Source organism: Salminus brasiliensis, chromosome 8 (assembly GCF_030463535.1).
Source record: "Salminus brasiliensis chromosome 8, fSalBra1.hap2, whole genome shotgun sequence".
Classification (NCBI taxonomy): Eukaryota; Metazoa; Chordata; class Actinopteri; order Characiformes; family Bryconidae; genus Salminus; species Salminus brasiliensis.
The window spans coordinates 37890477-37912271 of NC_132885.1; the positions used below are offsets into that span (position 1 = coordinate 37890477).

A 21795-nucleotide genomic window follows, 5' to 3' on the forward strand; every position below is an offset into this window, starting at 1 on the left:
TCTGTCGTCCAGGTGATGTTTTATCAAGTAGATGAGGAAGGAGGTGAGGTAAGGAGGTGGTGACAGCACCAGTGTTGGGATAACACCTTTACTCCAAACTGAAATAACTGACAAATGTACACAACAGAGATTGCAAAGCTAAGGGGTCCACTTTTAACCCTCTGTTGTGGTCTGGGATAGACCTCCAGAAGGTCTCCCTACTCCTGGAATCAGGTGGAGGGGATCCACCGATAGTATCATTGTTCTTCTGGACACTTGAGAAGATAACTGAGATCAATATTAGCTTTATTTTAGATTTTTTAGCCTAAACCTCTTGTTTTGTTGAGCATTGGAGCTCCTTGTAGTACAGAATGGCCTGTAATGTGAGTTAATGTGAAAAGATGCCTTCAGCACTAATCTGAAGAAGGTGGAAGTCGGAATTTTGCCAAAATAATGGTTAAAAAATTGAGTTTTTTCACAAAACGGTAGAAAATCCAAATATAATTGAAAATAAAGTGGAAATCGTAGATTTTTTTCAGTAAGGTCAGTATTTGGGCATGAACGGGTTAACATGGTGGACACTTGGTGGGAGCATAATAATGTCCAAACCTGCTTACCATTATTTTAGCTCGTTTTTGTCGTCTGATTATTAGTATAGTGTGTGTGTGTGTGTGTGTGTGTGTACGTGTACGTGTACGTGTACGTGGTTTGGACGCAGCCTTGCTCTTCGACCGCCAGCGGCTGTAACCACGCCCCAAAACACAAGTGACCACGCCCCGTCGTGACTTCAGCCGCACCGAAATGCACACTCGACCACGCCTCCAGATTCCTAACCACGCCTCCCTCCTGCCTCAGTCTCTCCCTCACCCTGCGGGACCTCGACTAGGCGGGTGCTGTTTCTGGGAGAAATCCAGCGGCTTATCGGCTGTAACGCGAGCAGGAGTCGGACGGGTTGGAGGTAAGCGTGTGTTTATACGGCAGGACCTTAGAAAAGGAGGCGAGAAGCGGGTGGGTTTGGAGAAGAGAGGCTCTGGGTGAGAAGCAGCTCTCAGCAGCCAAGTGCGTGAAGTTGTGGCTAGTGTGGAAGGCGTCAGGCTGCTGGGCAGGGGTGGTGGTGGAGGTGGTAGGGGTGGAGGTTATTGTGGATATTGTGGACTGAGGTTAGACGTGAGGCTGGAGGTCTGCACCGTGTCCTTACCGTGTATTCTGACTGTGAAAGGGAACCTGTTGGGCTGGACTGGTTTGGTGGGCGACCCCAGCCCCCACCTGTCTTTTGAGACAAGTCTGACAGTTGCAGCGTCCCATATGTGGACAGTGTGTGTGTGTGTGTGTGACCCTTAGTTAACCCCCATACCCCCCCTCCCCCTCCCTCACAGACTGTCTTATGTTTGTTTTCTTCTGAAATCAAAGGTATTAAATAAAAGTTGATCCTGCACTTGTCCAGGGCATTGCTGTGAGGATTTGATTGCTATCAGTGGTGTGAGTGAGGTCAGGATGCTGGTTGATCACCACCTCACCTCACCTTACCTTACCTCATCCCAAAAGTATTGAGGAGAGCACCATGTATCACACAATTAGTTCCACTGGCATTAGAGAATCCTATTCTTTTGGCAGTACTTCTCGGTGTGTGTGTGTGTGTGTGTGTGTGTGTGTGTGTGTGTGTGATCAATAGATGCAACATACAGTACCAGGATGCAATCATGAGAAGGGGTGTCCACAAACATTTGGACACACACATCTACATGTATATATATGTGTGTGTGTGTGTGTGTATGTATATATATATATATATATATTAAGGGCATGTGCTGCATGTGCCTTCACTATTTTGGAAGGCTTCACATTAGTCAGTTGAACATTTATGTGTGGATTTGATTGCATTCCGCCATGGGAGCATCAGTGAGGTCAGGTACTGATGTTGGATGATTAGTTCTGCTACCCCAGGATTGGATGGAGGACCACCACTCTAGCCCACACCTGGCCTTAAGCACAGGGACATTAAGCCCTGTTAAGAGCATCCCTTTCTATCTGCAGGGTTTTTTTCTATGGGAATTAAACGAGCATCTGACCGGAGTGTCCTACACCTAATCACTGGACCTTCCCCTTAATGGGCCTCTGTGTAACGGCTTGGTGTGTAAAGGTGGCCCTTTCAGGCTTGTTTTTGTGGTTGTTCGCACACCTGCTTCGAAGGCACCTGTTGAAGAGCAGAGCAGATGCTCGCTGCAAATGGGGAATTGCTGATGAGCAAAAGGCCTCTTTGCTTTAGTGCCTCTTTCTTTTTCCTCGCTGTCCAAATATTCTGTAGTTACGTGTGTGTGTGTGTGTGTGTGTATATATATATATATAAATTGGTGTGATTGCAGACGTATAGTTCTTAAGATAAAAAAGGTAAAGGTGCACGTATCCGTCACTGTACTATGTATTTGACCCATCTGTGGTAGTGAACACACAAACACACACACACACACACACACACAAGTGAACTAGGGGCAATATGCACACACACACACACACACACACACACACACACACGCACCTGGGGGGCAGAGAGTGTGAAAGGCCTTGCTCAAGGGCCCAACAGTGGCAGCTTACCGAGTCCGGGTATCGAACCCACAACCCTGTCATCAATATTATATTATATTATATTATAGCCATCCCTTAGCAGCAGCCTAGCAACTGCTTAGCTACACCTTAGCAACCAACAAATGAACATAGCAACGCCTAGCAACACCTTAGCCACCAACAACTATATCTTAGCAACAATCCCTTAGCAACAGCCTAACAACACCTTAGCAACCAACAGCTAAAGTATAGCAACACCTTAGAAACTACTCAAACCCATTCGCATAGCAACCGCCTAGCAACACATTAGTCACATCAGCTATGTCATAGCAACACCTTAGGAATTCGTTAGCAACAGCCTAACAACATCTTAGCAACTGCTTACCACTCAATTGCTAAAATATGGCAACACTTTAGAAACTTTAGCAACCAACACCTATACCCTAGCAACTGCCTAGCAATGCCTTAGCCACCAACAACTATACCATAGAAACACTTTAGCAACCACTTAGCAATTCCTTAGCAACAGCCTAGCAACTGCGTAGCAATCAATGGCTAAAATATAGCAACACCTTAGAAACCAACACCTATACCTTAGCAACGCCTTAGCCACCAACAACTATACCATAGAAACACCTTAGCAATCCCTTAGCAACAGGGGAATTGCTGATGAGCAAAAGCTATTTCATAGCTATTTCAAAAACACCTTAGCAACCACTTTAGCAACAAACACCTGTATCACAGCAACACTGCCGAGCTGTAACCACACTCTCAGTTTCTGACTTTCTACGCACTTTCTAGTTTTGGGCGTTTGGGCGAGAGACCTCTTGGCGTTGAAAGGCATGAGGAGAGCTGGGGATGTTGCTTTGTTCCTCTGTGGGTAACATGGCTTAGCAGCAGTGGTTGTAGCAACAGTTTGCTAACCCACAATCAACGTTAACGAATTTGGGGGCGGAGCTTCTGAAGGAACACTGCAGGGAGGGCTGTGTTTGTTTAGCTGTTGAGGTCAGATATCAACCGTCTGCCTTCAGAATCGCATACAGTGCCTTTAATCATAAATACTGAACTAAGATATATCTTATATCCACTATTCTGGATAACCACATGCCCACAGCGTCAGAAACCACACTCACCACACCAGACTCCCACAAACCACCGCACCAAGACCATCTCCCTTCACCGCTCTTAGCTGCCCACCTCTCCTCCCTCCCGGCTCTTCCATTTCCTCCTGCCTCCTTGCTATCTCCCCCATCAGTCATTTCTCAGAGTGATGAGAAGCGAAGGAGAGAGCCTCCTCTCCCCTTACGCCGGCTGTCAGCCCCGGAGTCGCACCGTGACTTCGGAGCACGGGGAGAGATCACAGGCGGTCTTGTTCGCTTTGAACTTCCCCACGGCTCGCAGAGATAGCCAGAGAGAAGGAGCCTCCGAGATATGAGGGCGCTTCCATTAGCCTGTCAGAGCGGCCTTGGGATCGGGTTCCCCTGTCAGCAGCCGTGTATCTCGATATAGTGGTGGGCGCAGCTGAAGTGGTCAGAGCTATTGGGCTACAGGGCTTTTGTCTCAAGGAGGAGTTGGCAGTTGCATGCAAAAGTTTGGGCACCCCTCACAAATGCTTCAGGCTTGTTCTGACACTGAATTGTGTGACTCTTCCACCAAGGCCATATTAGTGCAGGTGTCGCTGCACAGTAGAATAGTGCACCACCTCTGCTAAATCTTCCCGAAGATCTTTTGCAGTCACACGGGGGGTTCGATTAGCCTTTCTAGCAGTTGTGCGAGCAGTTGTTCTCTGTGAAAGTTTTCTTGGTCTTCTAGACCTCCACTCGACCTCCACCATTCCTGTTAGCTGCCATTTCCTAATTACATAACAAACTGAGGCAATGGCTCTTCGCTATCTTTTATGGTCTTTAAAATTTTATGGTTAAATTGTCATTGTGTTAGGCAGCTGCCTTTGCCGGCCCTAGACCGAAAGATTTTAATGCAGCAGACAAATTTCCAATGTCGGAATAAAATCCCTGGAGTTTTGCTAGAATTGCAGGACGCTCCCGTCAGCTCGATCGTTTGGCGTAAGATGGTCAGGATAGCTGTTGACGTTCCAATAAAATCATCCATGTGTCTAATATAAGGGCAGCATCTGTTTCTGCTACATTGCACAACAGTTTCTTTTGTAGCATGATGGGAAATGATCTCAAAAAGGATCTTGCAAATAGTGACCCTGCAGGATTCTCAGACTTTGCATGCAAGTATTGACAAATTGTCTTGAGTATTTAGGGTTAGCAGTAACTATTCAGAGGATCAGTAATTTTAAACGTTTGCATGTGGCTGCATTAGCCTGGTAGCTCCAGAGCAGAAGTAAAGAAGCAAACTTCAGGCCAGGCCAACCAGGTCTTGGCTGATTGACTACATTTATGGGCTAAGAGGAAGATTGGGTAAATTGGATTTTTCGCCGACCTGCTCCCTGAAACAAAAGCAGATTAAAAGGAGACGAAGAGCAAAGATAGCCGTGCCGAGATGACTGCTGTTCGTGGACTTCTTGGTATGCTTGGCCTGGAGCTCCGGCCCTCAGGCGAGATTTCTACAGCTCACTGTTTTCGTGTAATTCACTTACTCAGGCGACAGAATCGTTTCATCTTGTGCTCTTATTATTGGGTGCCAGCACAGGCCTCAGATTCCTCAGGTTTCAGATTAGATAAGGCATAGTTGTTGTACCTTCCTGGCAAGATAACTGCGCTTATTAACCGGCGTTTCTTGTTTTACCTGGCCTTTGAAGTGAAGGAAATGAAGCTTTAATCCTCGGTCAGTTCAACAGCTGCTTAAAAGGTAATTATCATTTGCTTATGAGCATATAATTAACCCTATAATTAGATTAGAAACTAGATGCAGATCTCGCTCCTTAGTGGCAACACCGTAGGCCATAGTTAGTTGCTTCAGATTCTCAATCAGACCATTCATTTGGATCAGTGCCACTTGATTAAGCTCATCTCTCTGATTTGTGTTTTCCTTTATTTTGTCCCCGTCTTTTCCTCAAACAAGGCCGCTCGGCCACACTTGGTTCGACTCCAGCCAATTACTGAGGAATCTGAAGTAAGAACTGCCACAAAGTGCCAATTAACTTTTTATCACTTGCTCAAAGAGAGGCGGCCTTGTTTGCTCGGCGTGGAGGAAATGCTCTGCTGTCGAAAGATCCGCAGAGACAGATGGATGGAGAGGAAAACCGGCTCAGAGAACAGAGCCCCAGAATGAAGCCACCAGAAACCCAGCTGTTCTGCTATGGACCTCAGAGCGTAGAGGTGTGATGATGATACTCATATTAATATGAATTGCGATCTTTTTTTGAGACAATACACACTGTGAATTGAGATTCCCATGCAGGAACAGCCTTTACCCCTCTGGGATGGCTTTACACTAGATGTTAGAACATTGATGTGAGGATTTGATTGCATTCAGCCACAACGATCATTTGAATCGTACTATAGATATCAATGTTAGTGTATACGCTGCGCTAGCCTGATATTATCCGAGTATTAGAACTAATGCAATTTCCATTAATAGCCGAAGACATAGTTAGCTAGCTAAAAATTTTTGTCACGACCAAGCATTTTGCCACAGTAATGTAAAATGAATTAGCTTAAGTTGTTAGTTAGCGCTGTAAAATGATTTTTATTCAGTTAGAACTGATTTATATTACCAATAATAATAATAATTTTTAACAAAACAACACTTAAATACACATAAAACATGGTGCATTTCTATTAACCAGGCATTTTGCCACAGTAATGTAAAGGATATGTAGTTTTTAAAAAGTATATTACCAAAAATCATTCAGAAATGTAATGTTTTTATATTATTCTTTTTTGACCATGTCCGTTTTAATGTCATTGCTGCCAACTTTCAGCGATATTTTACCCTTGATCCAACAAAGTACTGATATCAAAATTTTAACCTCAACCAAAATGATAATTCTAGTCAAAAATCAATTATGTATTAACATATAATTTCCGTCAATGCTATCTGGATATTGGTATCACCAGTTCTATGTATGTTTTGTTAAAAACATTTCGGGAAAGGTTGTGCAGTGCTAAGTTTGCGATGCTAGCTAATTAGCTAACTGTTGCTAGCCTAGCCAAAGATAAGTGTGTTTAGATTGTTCTTCAGTGGCACAAAGTTGGAAAAATGACACTTTAATAAACATAAAACATGGTAGAAGACAAGGACTTGCGTTTTTGGGCTTCTAGCGGAGCAAATATGGGCTGAAACATTGGTCAAAAATGTTAGTATCTCTTCAGATAGATGGGTGGCAAAATCCCTCTGAAAGGTTGTAGAAAATGTAACCTTTTTACATAATGTTTATGTTTTTTTTACCTCAGAGGCAGCAGTTAGCTGTAAACGTCTGTTTCAATGTCATTGCTGCCAACTTTCAGCGATACTTTACCGTTAATCCAACAAAGTACTGATATCCAAATTTCAACCTCAACTAAAATGATGATCGTGGTCAAAAATCAATAATTTATTAACATATAATTTCAATCATTACGATCTTTGCTATCTGGGTATTCATTAATTCTATGTATGTTTTGTTGGGATGTTTCAGTACATGTTCTGCAGTGCTACGTTTGCAGTGTTAGCTAATTAGCTCACTGTTGCTAGCCTAGCCAAAGATGAGCATGTTTTAGATGTTTAGTATTTTTTCCAGCTTTGTGGCACTGAAAAACACTTAAAACATAAAAATACCTAGAAGACAAGGACTAGCGTTTTCAGGCTTCTTGCGTAGCAAATATGGGCTAAAACAATGGTTACAGTGGTTAAAACATTAGCTAGCTCCCCATGCTAATGACTGAAGAGTTGCACTAGTTGATACAGTGTGCTTGCCTGATGTTATGTGAGCAATAATTCACGTGCATTTCTATTAATGCTAGCTAAAGAGGACTAGCATTTTGTTGTATTACCAGTAATCATTCAGAAATTGTATGTTTTTATATTATGATTTTTTTTACCTCAGAGGCAGCAGTTAGCTGTAAACGTCCGTTTCAGTGTCATTGCTGCCATTGCGGCGATACTTTACCGTTAATCCAACAAAGTACTGATATCCAAATTTCAACCTCAACTAAAATGATGATCGTGGTCAAAAATCAATAATTTATTAACATATAATTTCAATCATTACGATCTTTGCTATCTGGGTATTCATTAATTCTATGTATGTTTTGTTGGGATGTTTCAGTACATGTTCTGCAGTGCTACGTTTGCAGTGTTAGCTAATTAGCTCACTGTTGCTAGCCTAGCCAAAGATGAGCATGTTTAGATTGTATTTTTTCCAGCTTTGTGGCACTGAAAAACACTTAAAACATAAAAATACGTAGTAGAAGACAAGGACTAGCGTTTTCAGGCTTCTTGCGTAGCAAATATGGGCTAAAACAACGGTTACAGTGGTTAAAACATTAGCTAGCTCCCCATGCTAATGACTGAAGAGTTGCACTAGTTGATACAGTGTGCTTGCCTGATGTTATGTGAGCAATAATTCACGTGCATTTCTATTAATGCTAGCTAAAGAGGACTAGCATTTTGTTGTATTACCAGTAATCCTTCAGAAATTGTATGTTTTTATATTATGATTTTTTTTTACCTCAGAGGCAGCAGTTAGCTGTAAACGTCCGTTTCAGTGTCATTGCTGCCATTGCGGCGATACTTTACCGTTAATCCAACAAAGTACTGATATCCAAATTTCAACCTCAACTAAAATGATGATCGTGGTCAAAAATCAATAATGTATTAACATATAATTTCAATCATTACTATCTTTGCTATCTGGGTATTCATTAATTCTATGTATGTTTTGTTGGGATGTTTCAGTACATGTTCTGTAGTGCTACGTTTGCAATGTTAGCTAATTAGCTCACTGTTGCTAGCCTAGCCAAAGATGAGCATGTTTTAGATGTTTAGTATTTTTTCCAGCTTTGTGGCACTGAAAAACACTTAAAACATAAAAATACGTAGAAGACAAGGACTAGCGTTTTCAGGCTTCTTGCGTAGCAAATATGGGCTAAAACAATGGTTACAGTGGTTAAAACATTAGCTAGCTCCCCATGCTAATGACTGAAGAGTTGCACTAGTTGATACAGTGTGCTTGCCTGATGTTATGTGAGCAATAATTCACGTGCATTTCTATTAATGCTAGCTAAAGAGGACTAGCATTTTGTTGTATTACCAGTAATCATTCAGAAATTGTATGTTTTTATATTATGATTTTTTTTACCTCAGAGGCAGCAGTTAGCTGTAAACGTCCGTTTCAGTGTCATTGCTGCCATTGCGGCGATACTTTACCGATAATCCAACAAAGTACTGATATCCAAATTTCAACCTCAACTAAAATGATGATTGTGGTCAAAAATCAATGATTATATATATATATATATATATATAATTAACATATAATTTCTATCATTGGTTCAGATTGTTTGTTTCGTTTCGGGAAAGGTTGTGCAGTGCTAAGTTTGCGATGCTAGCTAATTAGCTAATCTGTTGCTAGCCTAGCCAAAGATAAGTGTGTTTAGATTGTTCTTCAGTGGCACAAAGTTGGAAAAATGACACTTTAATAAACATAAAACATGGTAGAAGACAAGGACTTGCGTTTCCGGGCCTCTAGCGGAGCAAATATGGGCTGAAACATCGGCTCTTTAGTTAGATGGACGCCAAAAACCTATCAAAAGCCTTCTGAAAAACTCCTCTAAGACTATGTAGAATTGCTCAAGAAATCATATCCTGAAGCTGAAGAGCTAACCTCCTGCGTTGTTCTCCTTCAGCTGGTATTAGCGATCGACTATAATTGCCAGTTTCGCTGCCTGAGCTATTTGTAGTACAGAAGATGATTTAGCGCAGCAGATCTCATGGATGATCTCTCATTTTCCATTTTGGCACAAACCTTTACTGGGTTTTTGCGAGGGTTATTTCCCTGTCCTCGTGTTTGAATGATGAGCAAATGTGTCTCCTAAGTAGATATTGTCTTTAAATAGAGGTTAGCTCCTCTGCCTGCAGTGTCACAAGCAGTACCTAACTGCTCAGCTATTTGACCTCACATGAATGCAATCTATCATTATACTGAGGAGCGAGTGCCTGCACTCGAAATGCCGTGATATCATTGTTGGAACCGGTTCGTAGTTACGAATTTAGGAGCTCGTAGGTACGACAGAAATTTTGGAGGCGTTTATTTATTTACTTCTGTTTTTCTGTTGCCACCAAAAAACAAACAAGGAGCAAAGTATGAGCATTAGGTAAGCAATATTTTTATTCAGTTTTATATTTCCCCAGTAAACAAATCAAACATTCCTAACTTTCAGTGAATGTCAGTGTAAAATTATTTAATTTAATTTAATTAATAACGTTTTTTTTAATAGCATGTCTATTGGTCCATTTATCATGAAATATTATGCAATGTAAAGAACAACCAGATTCACATTTTGCCCAAAAAGTGGAAAATGACAAAAATGGTGATACAAAGTGTTTGCATGATACCGACAATTAAAAGGGTTAATTATATTGCACATATTAAACGACATATTAATCACATTACAGCAGAAACGCGTTAAAAATATCGCTATCAGCGTTTTTGTTGGCTTGGAAAGTCGGGGGTTATTGAAAAATCTGAGTTTCCGAGTTTCCCACTCGTAAACATTCCCACTTGAGTTTATGGTGGCGTTCATGTGCCCTCATCTCGTAAAAATGATATTTCCGACATGATTTAAAGCCAGCAATAAACTCCACTATTTTAGCATGACAAATAATTAAAATAATTTTATTCCAAGTGATTTTGTAGCATTTCTATTGGTCCATTCGTCATACCTTTTTGACGTAATGTAACCAGATTATGTAACACATTATGTAAAAATGGAAGACAACAAAAAATAGAGAAATAAAGAATAAACAAGGTTTTTGCGGGACGACGACCATTTATAGGCTCATTTATTTTACAAATATCGAGTGACATTATCCTCACATTACAACAGAAATGTGATTCCACTGTCGGATTTAAATGTATGTGTAAAAACTGTGGAGTGAACGAATGTGTGTTCAAGCCTGGTGCCCAGGTCACTGGGGGCAGGTGGCGGCCTGTGATCCAGAACGACTGGGGACGCTTGCCTGCAGAGATCTGAGCTGACTCAAGGGCGCTGTCCGTCAGAGAAGTATCACGGTGTCACTAAATGGAGCGACAGGAGAAGGCCACTCGCCTTCGCTCTTGGGGTCGCTGGGGTCACAAATGGAGCCGGGGTCACAAAGGACAATGCAGGTCGCTCTGGTCATTGATAAGAACCACATCCTCGGCCTTATCTGAACGTGAGAAAGTGCGTGGCCATTGTATGGCGTATCGCTTTACCCCATAAAGGAGCTTTGTTTTCTTTGCTTATTTGTGTACCACTGTGAAGTAGAGCTGCAACAGTGATTTGATAAGACTGAGATTGTGAGGGTTTAGAAGAAAAAGCTCTGTAACAGATTGCAGAGCATTACAGGTAGTATAGTGGGAGATTACGGCTTCCAGTGTTTAGCTTCGTCATAAAAGACATAGAAGACCGCCGGTCATATCGGTGGATCCAGGGTTTTAAAGGAGAGTGTTAAAGAAGGGGTAAATGAAGCCATTTCTTCTGAAATCAAGTGGATTAAAAAGGATATCAACCCCTTTTCTGCAGCAGTAGTCTTCTAGGAAAGGTTTCACTAGATGTTTGAACATTTAGTGTGAGGATTTGGTTTGGTTGCATTCAGCCACTAGTTCTAAAGGTGTTCCAGTGAACGCAGTTCCACTGCTCCACAGCCTAATGCTGGGGGTGCTTTGTCCACCTCTAGATGACTCTTGGCTTTGGGCACAGTGTTCTTAGGCTCAGAATTTCCATTTGATGTTAATTGGATGTTACCTAGGGGGGCCCCAGAAATAGGGGTGTACTGACTGCATCAATACAAACTAGCTACACTTTCAAAAAATGGTTCTTCACGTGAATGTTTAAATGGTTTTTATAGTTGCTTTGGTGGCAAACTTTTTGTGGCTGGTTCTTTATAGAAACTTTTACAAAAAGGTTCTATATGGCAACAAAAACCCACCTGATTGTAGCTCCTCCTAGCAATAGCAAGGCTCCCAACACTAGGAAGGTAAGGACTTAACACATGTCTTCTCCGATTCATGCAAAGCCAGCCGCCACCTCTTTTTGAAGAGCATGGCCAATTGTGATCTTGTGGACTCCAGCCGTTGATGTCAAAGTGGCATGGTTTGGGATTCGAACTTGCGACCTCTGGCTCATAGTGGTAGCGTGTTAGACTGCTGAGCCCCAAAGAAGCATTTTTCAGTCCTACATACAACCCTTTTCACTAAGAGTTGGAAAGTATGACCATTGGGTAGCCATAGACCCCCATTCCTGTTTCCCTTATAATCGCATCAACCCAACAGACATAGGCTTAATTCAGTGGGAAACAAATAGGCCTCAAATTGCATGACTTGATTATCAGGCATTTCTGTAATTAAACTGTACGTCACCTCCGTCATATGCCACTCGCCCCCCGACGCCTTATCGGAGCATGCCCTGTGATGCTCATCAAACGCACAATCAACACTGCTGGCTCCTGTCCTGTGACACATGAGAAAGCTTTGGATGAATAAGGGCTTACTGTATTCTCCCACACAGGATAAATGTCCAGGCCTCCACTGAATTACCTTGGCCACAGTCCCGGGTCAGACAGCTAAAGGGTTTTATTTAATCTTAACCTGACAAGGGTTTGCCGGGACAGAGCCCAAATCTCTCATCATCTGGAAAGATTAGATCAGCATGGTCCTAAATCAGCAATCAACAAAAGCCCCGGGTTGAGGTAATGGCCACTTGCAACCGGGCTTACCGCTCCCAGTGTGCCCTCAGATAGAGCATTGTGTCCTTTTAATTAAACGTGACCAGAATGCTTCTTGTAAAGAATTGAGCCGCTACAGACCAAGAAAGATTCATCAGAACCTCATTTCGCCCAGTTAGACACCCAATTAAGCCTTTTACTCTATCCCGTATCGGCAAACAGCTTTTCTTTATGCCGCAAGATTAGGTCTGCAGTTACGTTTAGGGATCATGGATGGTGGCGCCAAAAGCAGGCAGTGCTAGCTAACTATAAACATAAGTATGCATTTAGAAAAGAACAATGTTTTACAATAGAAAGAACTCTTAGAACCCTTGTCCAGATCTCTTTCTTTTGGTGAGAGTGAAATGTACCTTTTAGTCACCCAATATTTCAGACACCTTGAAAGGCTACGCTCTTTTAGGGGCGTTAACCAGTTGGAATGAATGAAATCGGAGCTGGATAATCCTAATTCGGTAAATTCAGCTGTCAAAACACAAAGGACATTGTGGAGCTTAGACTGATCTGCCTTGCAGGACAGCTTTGCATCATCTCCCTCTGTAGTCATTGTCTACAACTGAGCATTTATTCCACTCATAGCATCTGTGCTCACTGGAAAACCATTGCCCATTATGGTTGAAGGTACAGAACTGTGCAAAAGTCCACTCAAAACCTCCATTTCGCTCAAGTTTTTGGGTCAATTTTTAAAGGAAAAGTGACTCCTTTCGCATAGGGATGGGGACAGTCGGAGTTTTCTGAAACTAGAGTTAACTCACAACCATGAAACACCAATTGTCCAAGAAGAAACCAATAAAAAAAAAAAACATTAAACTGCTAAAGCTCCTAATGTTCTCAAACTAATGACCTGACCACCCCAGAGTCCAGGCCTCAACATCATTAAATGTATTTGGGATTTTTATAAATACACTGAAAGTAAGTCTCCTGCAACATGGGCCAGGTGAGCATGTGCTCTGAGTGGTGTTGTTACTAGGTCCCAGTTGGGCTTCCCAAATGAACCCCATCATTACAGTCCACCTTAATCTCACATGGGTCCCATCTATGCCCATGTATGCAGTGTATAACCAGTTCAGTGCAGTGGTCTAGTAGTTAGTATGGCACAGCAGATAACACCACTACCTACCACTGAGCTAACACACCATGTGGGAGACTGGGGTTCAATTCCCGGTCTGGGTGACTATGCTGCGCTATGCCTATAAGAGTCCTTGGGCAAGACTCCTAACACTGTACTGGCCCACCACTGTAATACAAGTAACCTTGTAGGTCGCTCTGGATTAGAGCGTCAGCTAAGTTCCATCAATGTATTAACCCCTTCTGGCCCCATCACTGACCATGGTGTAGATATCTCATGGTGGTCAAAACATCTGTTTTCCAGTTGGGCTATCCATGCAGGCCCTACATAGGCATGTAATCTGTGAAAGAAATGGATGCTGTATTAAAAAAGGTAAAAAAGGTCAAATCGCAGATAAAATGAATTGGTCACTATGTCAACTGCCAACTATGGACAATCCTCTGTGCTGAAACCATTTCTGAAGAATCCTGAACTGTGCAGGCAGGCCTCATCTGCATCAGTGCTGACGTTAGTGATACCTGAGCCTATAGTTTCTCCTGGGGCCTGGTCCAGCCCCCTCAGTGGCCTCAGAGGCAATGGACAAACTCATCTCTATTTCCCGGCCAAGTGAACCGCACAAAGAGCGGCCTTGTTCTGGGACTGCAATCCCTCTGAACCCACGGGCCAGTGAACAGGAGGGCCTCTTGGAGACTGATGGAGAAGTGGGGGGGAGCTAACAGGGTGTATAGGGTGTAATCAGTTGGCCAATTAAACCGACCTTGGTCTCTCACCCTCGTGTAATGAGAGAGGCAGGCACTGAAGGGTTAGTTTCTCATAGGAAAGTGATGAAGCAGGCACGTAAGGTGGCGGCACCTAAAAGGCCTGGAATTGGGTTCTAAAGGGTGATTCTTAGCCATTGTCATGATTTCACTGCTACTCATATTATACTAAGTAATGCTGTGTCCTAGCAGCTGCAATTAGTTTCACCAATGAGTTTGACTTCATGGGCTAAACTGTGAAAATCTGCGGATGTCGCTTGTTCCAGGGTGGCAGTTGTTTGCTGGAAAGGTTGTCTATTTAGCCTCTAAGAACATGTCCAAGAGACACAAGTCCTCTTAAGCGGCTTTGAGGTGTCATGTCCCAAGAAACAAGAAATGCTGTGAACATTGAGAGGCCTGGGACCAGCTCTACAGTATGAGCTGAAATGTGAGCTACGTGTAATTTTACTAACATGCTTGTTGGACTTTTTCAAGTACTGTGGAAGGAGATCCTCGGGGCCTCATTTTGAAAGTTGGCCCTTTTCTTGGTTCATCGCAGGGGTCAAATGGTCTTGAAATATGCCACCCTGATCTCAAGGTTGTTCATTCTATCCCCTTTTTGGATGCTACCAGGTGCTTGAGTGCACATTACCATGATGTATTTTCAAATGTATCAAAGGTACGGAAGCATTGCCAATTGACCCAGCCGGTCGTAGTTCCCCTAGCAGTAGCAATACTCACTACACTAGGAGGGGAAGGACTTCCAACAGGCGTCTCCTAAAATATGTGAGAAGCTAGGAATCATTTATTGTCATTTTTTTGTGAATTAAGTGTATTTTATCATATTTTTGGTTGACTGCCATCTTATAAATGCAATTAGACATTCAAAACATTTTCAGAAACACCCTTCCCTCTGATAAAATCGCAGTAACGCATGGCTTATTGTGTTTTTAGCATCCGCCCGCTGGGATCAGCGTTGGCAAACACTGCCTTATCGTTAGCGTGATGATAGTTTGGGTTTGATGGAGATGAAGTCTCTTACCCAAACACTCAGAGACTGTGGTTTCAGCATTTACGACTTGAGGCCGGTTTCCCGGACAAGGATTAAGACTAATCACAGACTGTATATTTTCCTTCTAATGGAAAATGGCTGTTCAGAATGCTGTGTAGTCCAGTGCTGGGCTTAGTCCTTGTCCAGGAAACCAGGTTATGAAATATCAGTTGCTCTGAGCTCATGATTTCCTTTGGTTTTGCAGATTGTTCCCTCTGTTTGTTCTTTAAGAAGCTCAGAACACCTTCTTACTTGTTGTAGACCTATTCTTAGATCTACACGAGAGCCTGACTGTAGCACCTTGTTGCAACATGCTGTATTTATTACTGGAGCAGGTACAAATGTGGTACAACTGTTTTGGGAGTGTCCTGCTATGAATAACTTCTGGAAATCACTGTAGGTCCTCTTAACACACCTTCCTCTGCAAGGATCCTTTGGAATTAATATTTTTTTTTATAGGGGTAGGAATTTCTAGGCACCTTAGAGTCAGCAAAGATGTCTAATTTATAAGCAATTTAATTTGTGGCTTCTGTAGCCTACATTTATGGTTTATCTCCCCCTATAATTGTCAGGCCACACACAACGTTCTTATTATTAATGTTATATTTTCACAAATCCTACCCTCCCTTCACCCTCCTACCACTGCTACCTGTTTAATGACCATGTTAAAACCTAAATGGACTCGTAACTATCTGCCACTATTAATATCACCACTATTAACTATCTGCTGTATCTGGTTTGGTAATTTTTCATCAATAATGTTTAAATAGTTCTGATCAGAGGAGGACGGGTCGGGTCCCCCTTGTGAGTCTTGGTTCCTCCCAAGGTTTCTTCCTCCAGCTCTAAGGGAGTTTTTCCTTGCCACTGTCGCCGTTGGTTTGCTTACTGGGGGTCTTTGATCCTTCATGTCTCAGCTGCTTTGTGACGACAACAGTTGGAAAAAGCTATACAAATAAATTTGACTTGACTTGACAAATCAACCATAACCTTAAAACCAATGCAAAATGCAAAATGGTGGAAAATTTCCAATAAATTTCCAGAAAATACTGGTAACTTTCCATGGGAACTTTAGTTCTGAAAATATTACAAAATGTAAAATGGAAATTATTGGAATTTATTGAAATTAGTACGAAATACTGGATACTTTATCATACACTATCATCAATGTACTGTTTCTTCGTCAACAGCAGACATGAAGGCATAACAATCCAAATAAATTTACCATGGGAATTAACTATATCTTAATTATTATTTATATCTTGGCTAAAATAATTAGATATGATACCGAAACAGTTGAATTGCAAAGCTGCTCCTCAATCCCAGGCACATGGCACATTACCCACTGAAGGGCTATTGAAACCACACCCCCTGCTTTCACTGTTCATTCCTCCATCACATGTACAGCACGTGTCCAGATGATTTCTAGAAACCTGACACCTGGTAAATCAGAAAAGCTTAATTAGCAATTTCATTTTAGACTAGATTGCCAAGGCTAGCTGCCTATATATTTTGCCTCAGCAGGATTCTGTAACCAAGAATTAATACTTATTAAGCCCCCTGCTTCACGGAAGGACACCCGAAGCTCATTGATGCAATCCATGGAGGCCCCACCTCACAACTTACAGGACTTAAAGAATCTGCTCCAGCCAGATATCACAAGACACCTTCAGAAGTCTTGTGGAGTCCATGCCTCGGCCTACACAGTATTGGGTAGGAGGAGTTATGCTAATGCTTGTTCCTCTGGATCAAAACCTGGCACTAACGTTTATACTTTGGTCGTTCAGTTAGACTAGGTGCCATAATGCTTTGACGCAATCGGAGATGATCTACAGCAAGTCGGTTTTGCCATCATAGTTCACAGACGACCTTGTGCTCCAAACCCAAAAAAGGCCTGAGGGAAGTAAAGTAATCAGGCTTTTCCTCTCAGCTCACTTAGGCACGACTAGACCGGATCAGGTAACAGCAGGGGATCGTTCTCACCAATTTAATGGCCCACATCGCTTCTGTTACCCACCTGGAATGACCCCAGGCAACTCGAAAAAACGGTTTTATGTCACTTTATACAGGAGCCCTGTGGACCTGAGTGGCCCTTAAGAGTGGCCCTTCACAAGACATGTCATCTTTTGCAGTCTCAAAACAGAAGTTGACAACTCCTAAATACAGTGGTTTTATACATACACTATATGTCCAAATGTTTGTGGACACCCCTTCTGATGAATGCATTTCAGGTACTTTAAATTGCACCCATTGCTGACACAGATGTGTAAGTTGTGCACACACACACAGCTTGTCTAGTCCCTATTGGCACCATGAACAATGTCAGGTGTGGGCTAGAGGTGTATAAAGCCCCCCCAGCATTAAGTATTGAGCACCCCTTGATTTTGGAGCAGGTGTCCCAATTTCTTTTCCCATATAGTGCAAAATAAATGGATAAATACTTTTTTAGGGACAAAAGTATTGGGACACCTGCTCCAAAATCAAGGGTATTTAAAAAAGACACACAACCAGCTTGTCTAGTCCCTGTAGAGAGGTATTGCCACTAGAATAGGACACTGTGGAGCAGATAAGCGTAAACCTATTGGCACCATGCCTAAGGGGTATAAAGCCCCCCAGCATTGAGCATTCTTTAAGTTCAGAGCAAGTGTCCCAATACTGTTGTCCATATTGTGCAAAAATAATTAAATAAATACTTTTTTGGGGGGGGGGCAAAAGTATTGGGACACCTCCGAAATCAAGGGTTTTAAAAACAAATACATTTCTATGTGTTTTCTTACTTATGAGACCCTATATATATTTAAACAGCTTCCTCAGTGTCTAATGTACCCCTGGAGCATTGAATTCATGCTTACGGTGTTGATTTATGGTCAGTTCTGGTAGGTGCTAGTTCAACACTGTAAGTGTTAATCCCACACTGTTGGTGTGAGGTCTGCTGAAATTAGCAGTTTGTCAGTGTTCTTTAAGCAATGACCGGATCCACGATACGCTCCGAAGAGAATATTGTGTATCACAAAAACAAAGTTTACCACGATACGATAAAATATCATTACATTGCCCACCCCTAACTCATAGCAGTGTTTAAGTCAAATCTGCAAGTGTTGATTCAGTGTTTGGCTCTGTGCTTTCTCCTGAAAGTATTCCCTCTTTCTGTGACTGGAAAAACACAAAGGTTACAATGCAGGTGCCGTAAACCGCTCTCAGCGTTGCTGTCCAGGCTTTGTTGAGTCAATCGCCTCTCATCTGCTTTCAAAAGAGACACACCAAGCACCATCAAAAGTCCACTGTGTGTCCTCAGCTGTGGCACTCATCCTGGTCAGCCCATGGGAGGTCAAACATCAGTCTAGACTCTCCAGGCCTTCCCAGCAGGGAAGCTTGTGTAGTTCCTCTAGCCTCTCACCACGTCCTTTCATTACTCCTCCATTGTCCCCAGGGGCTCCTTGCTTTACAACCCAAATGTCTGCCTCCTGACTTGGTCAGCGCTGACAAATGAGAGACAGTGGTACCACTTCCAAAGCAGTCATAAAAGCAGTCTTGAAAAGGCCCTATGGAGTTATATTTGTGGTGTGTCTCTTTTTTCTCTTCCACTTTAAGCTCTTGCTGCGTCCTCTTGGTCTGTGGATGAGAGAAGTAGGGAGTAGACGGAGCTGAAGGCATAGCAGCACTTGGCACACCAGAAGAGCTCAGACTGAAGACCTCTGCTTTCATCTCATGCAGCACTGCCACATATTTTAGCAGGTATGTGCAAATTATGCTTGTTTTTCTGTTCATTTTTCTAAATAAATGGAGAGCAGGGATAAAGAGCCTCTTCTAGAGGGCCTCTAGCAGACCAGTGTCCAACACAATTAGTTGATGTTCACCTAAAAACACACCTAAGTAACTCCTCAATTATCAGGTAAGTTGCACCAGATATGCTTGAGCAGAGAAATCCCTGGACGTTAGCCCTCCAGGAATGGCATTGAATAGCCATATGAGCACGGTCCTGTACTATAGCCTACATTCTTCAAAATAAGGATGAAAAAAGTGTTCTTTGCATAGTGCCATTGCAGAAGTAGATCTAGGAACATCTAGTAGAGTGTAAGGTTAGTGGCTCCAAGTGGACTAAGGCTCATGGGTCATGCTGCTTGCCATCAGCAGTCAGAGCCGGAGAGAGCACAATTGGCCTTGCTTTCTCAGAGGTGGGTTGATGGCACTTCCTCCCCACGTCACTCCCAGTGTGATGTTGATCATGTGCCAGGCTTCACCCTCCTAGTGTTGGGGGGGTATTGCTAGTAATTGGGGGAGTTCACATGAACTGGGAATGGGTAATTGGCCTTCCAAATTAGGTAGAAAATGAGTGGGGTGAAATTAGAAGTAAATTAAAATGAGAGTTTAGAGTTCAGAGACGTGATCGCTATGGTGGTCACCCACCTCCTGGAGATCTACCTTTCTGCAGAGTGTAGTTCCAACCTGCATCCAACACATTTGATCCAGCCAATTGAGGACATTAGCTGGTGCACATATGGCAGATTGAGGTTGGAACGCCACTCTGCAGGAGAATAGAGCTCCAGGACCCGGGTTGATGAGCACTGGTCTAGATGAACACATATGTAAATGAGCTTTACTTTACTGTAACACATTGCAGACCCTGCTGGGAAGCTGCAGGAAGTGTAGAGGAATTTGTTTGTTTGTTTCTTTATTTATTTTTTATTACTCAGTCCTCTGGAGTCTCTCCTTAAGCCTTCCTCATTTTGCATCTTAACTATGGAAAACATACACACACACACACAGGCATGCTAGAGCATGGTGAGTCATTAAAAAATCTAGCCTGAGCTTTGAGTGCTCAGGAAGATAGGGGTGTTCGTGACAACTTCTCACATTTTTTTTAGCAGAATGTTGTTGGGTTCTCCTCTTCAAACGGAAACATGATCCCGAGGATCTTTCTCGCAATAGGGGCTTCCCATAACAACTGCAATTGGGTGTCCCATTCGTGACTATTGTACCTGACATTCCTTCAACCGATGGGCCTGTCACTGTCCGTGCCAAGACTGCTCTTGCAGCCAGAAACGGTATCAGGAGAGCTGTCAGATTTGGCTAGCCTACTGCTCAAAGCAGCTCAGTGGCATAAATTGTGTCTAAGTGCTTTGTACTGTGTCCGCTTTCTCTGCCAATACTCATTTACAGTACCAGACAAATGTTTCCCATAAGAGACGCCACCTTTTCATCTGTTTCTGGCAGCAATATGAAATGATAAAATGATAAAAAATCGTGACACACTGTGCCAAAGTGATGAAGTTTCTTGAGAAAATAAGCTGTACGTTAAAACGTGCAATTATGTTGATAAGGTGTTTCTCTGCGGTTGCTATGGCATACCAGGTGGTTGAAAGGGGGCTGTAAATGTGTCCCAGGTTGTTATGATGGATAAATAGCGGATGCTATGGTACCTCATGTGGTTGCTTTAGAAGTTAGAAGATGAGGTCATTTTTACGGGTGCTGAGTTGCCCCAGGTGGTTGCCAAGGTGTTGCTAAGTGGGTGTCTATATCAGCTGCTAAGGTAATTTAGATAAACGTACAGGTGATCCAAGTAATCGCTGAGGTATTTCAGGTGGTTACTAGGGTGTTAAAAAGTCATTATTTGTTTGACATTTTTTGAGAAACTTTCAACACGATTCTCAATGTTGAAAGTCAAAACCTTAAGAAACGAACTAATGCAATAATGGTGAACATCAGAACGATGAAGTAATGGATACACAACTAGAACTAGTGCTTATTTACTGAAGGAAATACAGAATGGTTGCTTATTTTAAGTGCTTTGCAACCTAAGGCAGTTGCTAGGTTGGTATGGTATCCCAGGTGGTTGCTATGATATTCCTGGGGATTGCTAGGGTGTAGCTGTGGTATTTCACAGCCATCCCAGGTGACTGCTAAGTGGTTTATTAGATAAGATGTTGGATAAAGTTGTTGCTATGGTTTAATAGGTGGTTCACAGCGAGGTTGTCAGTGTGTTCCAGGTTGTTGTGATGGTGATTGCTATTGTATGTCGTGGTTGGTAAATGGGTTGCCTCTTGCCATTGGTGCCTCTTCTTGGTGGTTTATTGGGTCGATACAATGGTACCTCAGGTGCATGCTATGGCAATTGCTATATTTTATGTGGTTCATAAGTTGCCCCAGGTGGTTGCTAAGGTGTTGCGAAGTGGGTTAGCTGTTAAGGCAATCCAGGTGTTATTCCTAAGTGGTTTATAAGGTGTAGCCAAGTGGTTGCTGTTTTACCCCATGTGTTGGTTGGTTGGGTGTTACTAGTGCATAAATATTTGCATAAATATTTTACTTCAACATTTGTGGTTGGAGTAATTCTGTATGTTTTGTTGACTATTTTTGATTTATGTTTACTATTATTTTAAAATGTAATGTAATAATAGTTTAAATAAAGCTACAGGTAGATGTGTCTTCTGGGGTCATCCTCCCTCATTCTCTCTTGCTTCGTGGCCTAAGCTTGTCCGTTTACCTCAACCTGCAAAAAGGCCAGAAATAGCTCATAGTTCACAAGGTAA

At 42.5% G+C, this 21795-nt stretch overlaps 1 protein-coding gene across 1 annotated transcript in view; it reads left to right on the plus strand.

The window, feature by feature from the left end:
• The first annotated feature begins 852 nt into the window (after positions 1-852).
• lypd6b (LY6/PLAUR domain containing 6B) overlaps positions 853-21795 on the plus strand; it is a 40225-nt gene continuing 19282 nt past the window's right edge. Inside the window, exons 1-2 of the mRNA XM_072685255.1 lie at positions 853-937; positions 18860-19003. The gene's annotated coding sequence lies outside the window, so the exon portion shown is untranslated. The remainder of the gene's footprint in view (positions 938-18859; positions 19004-21795) is intronic.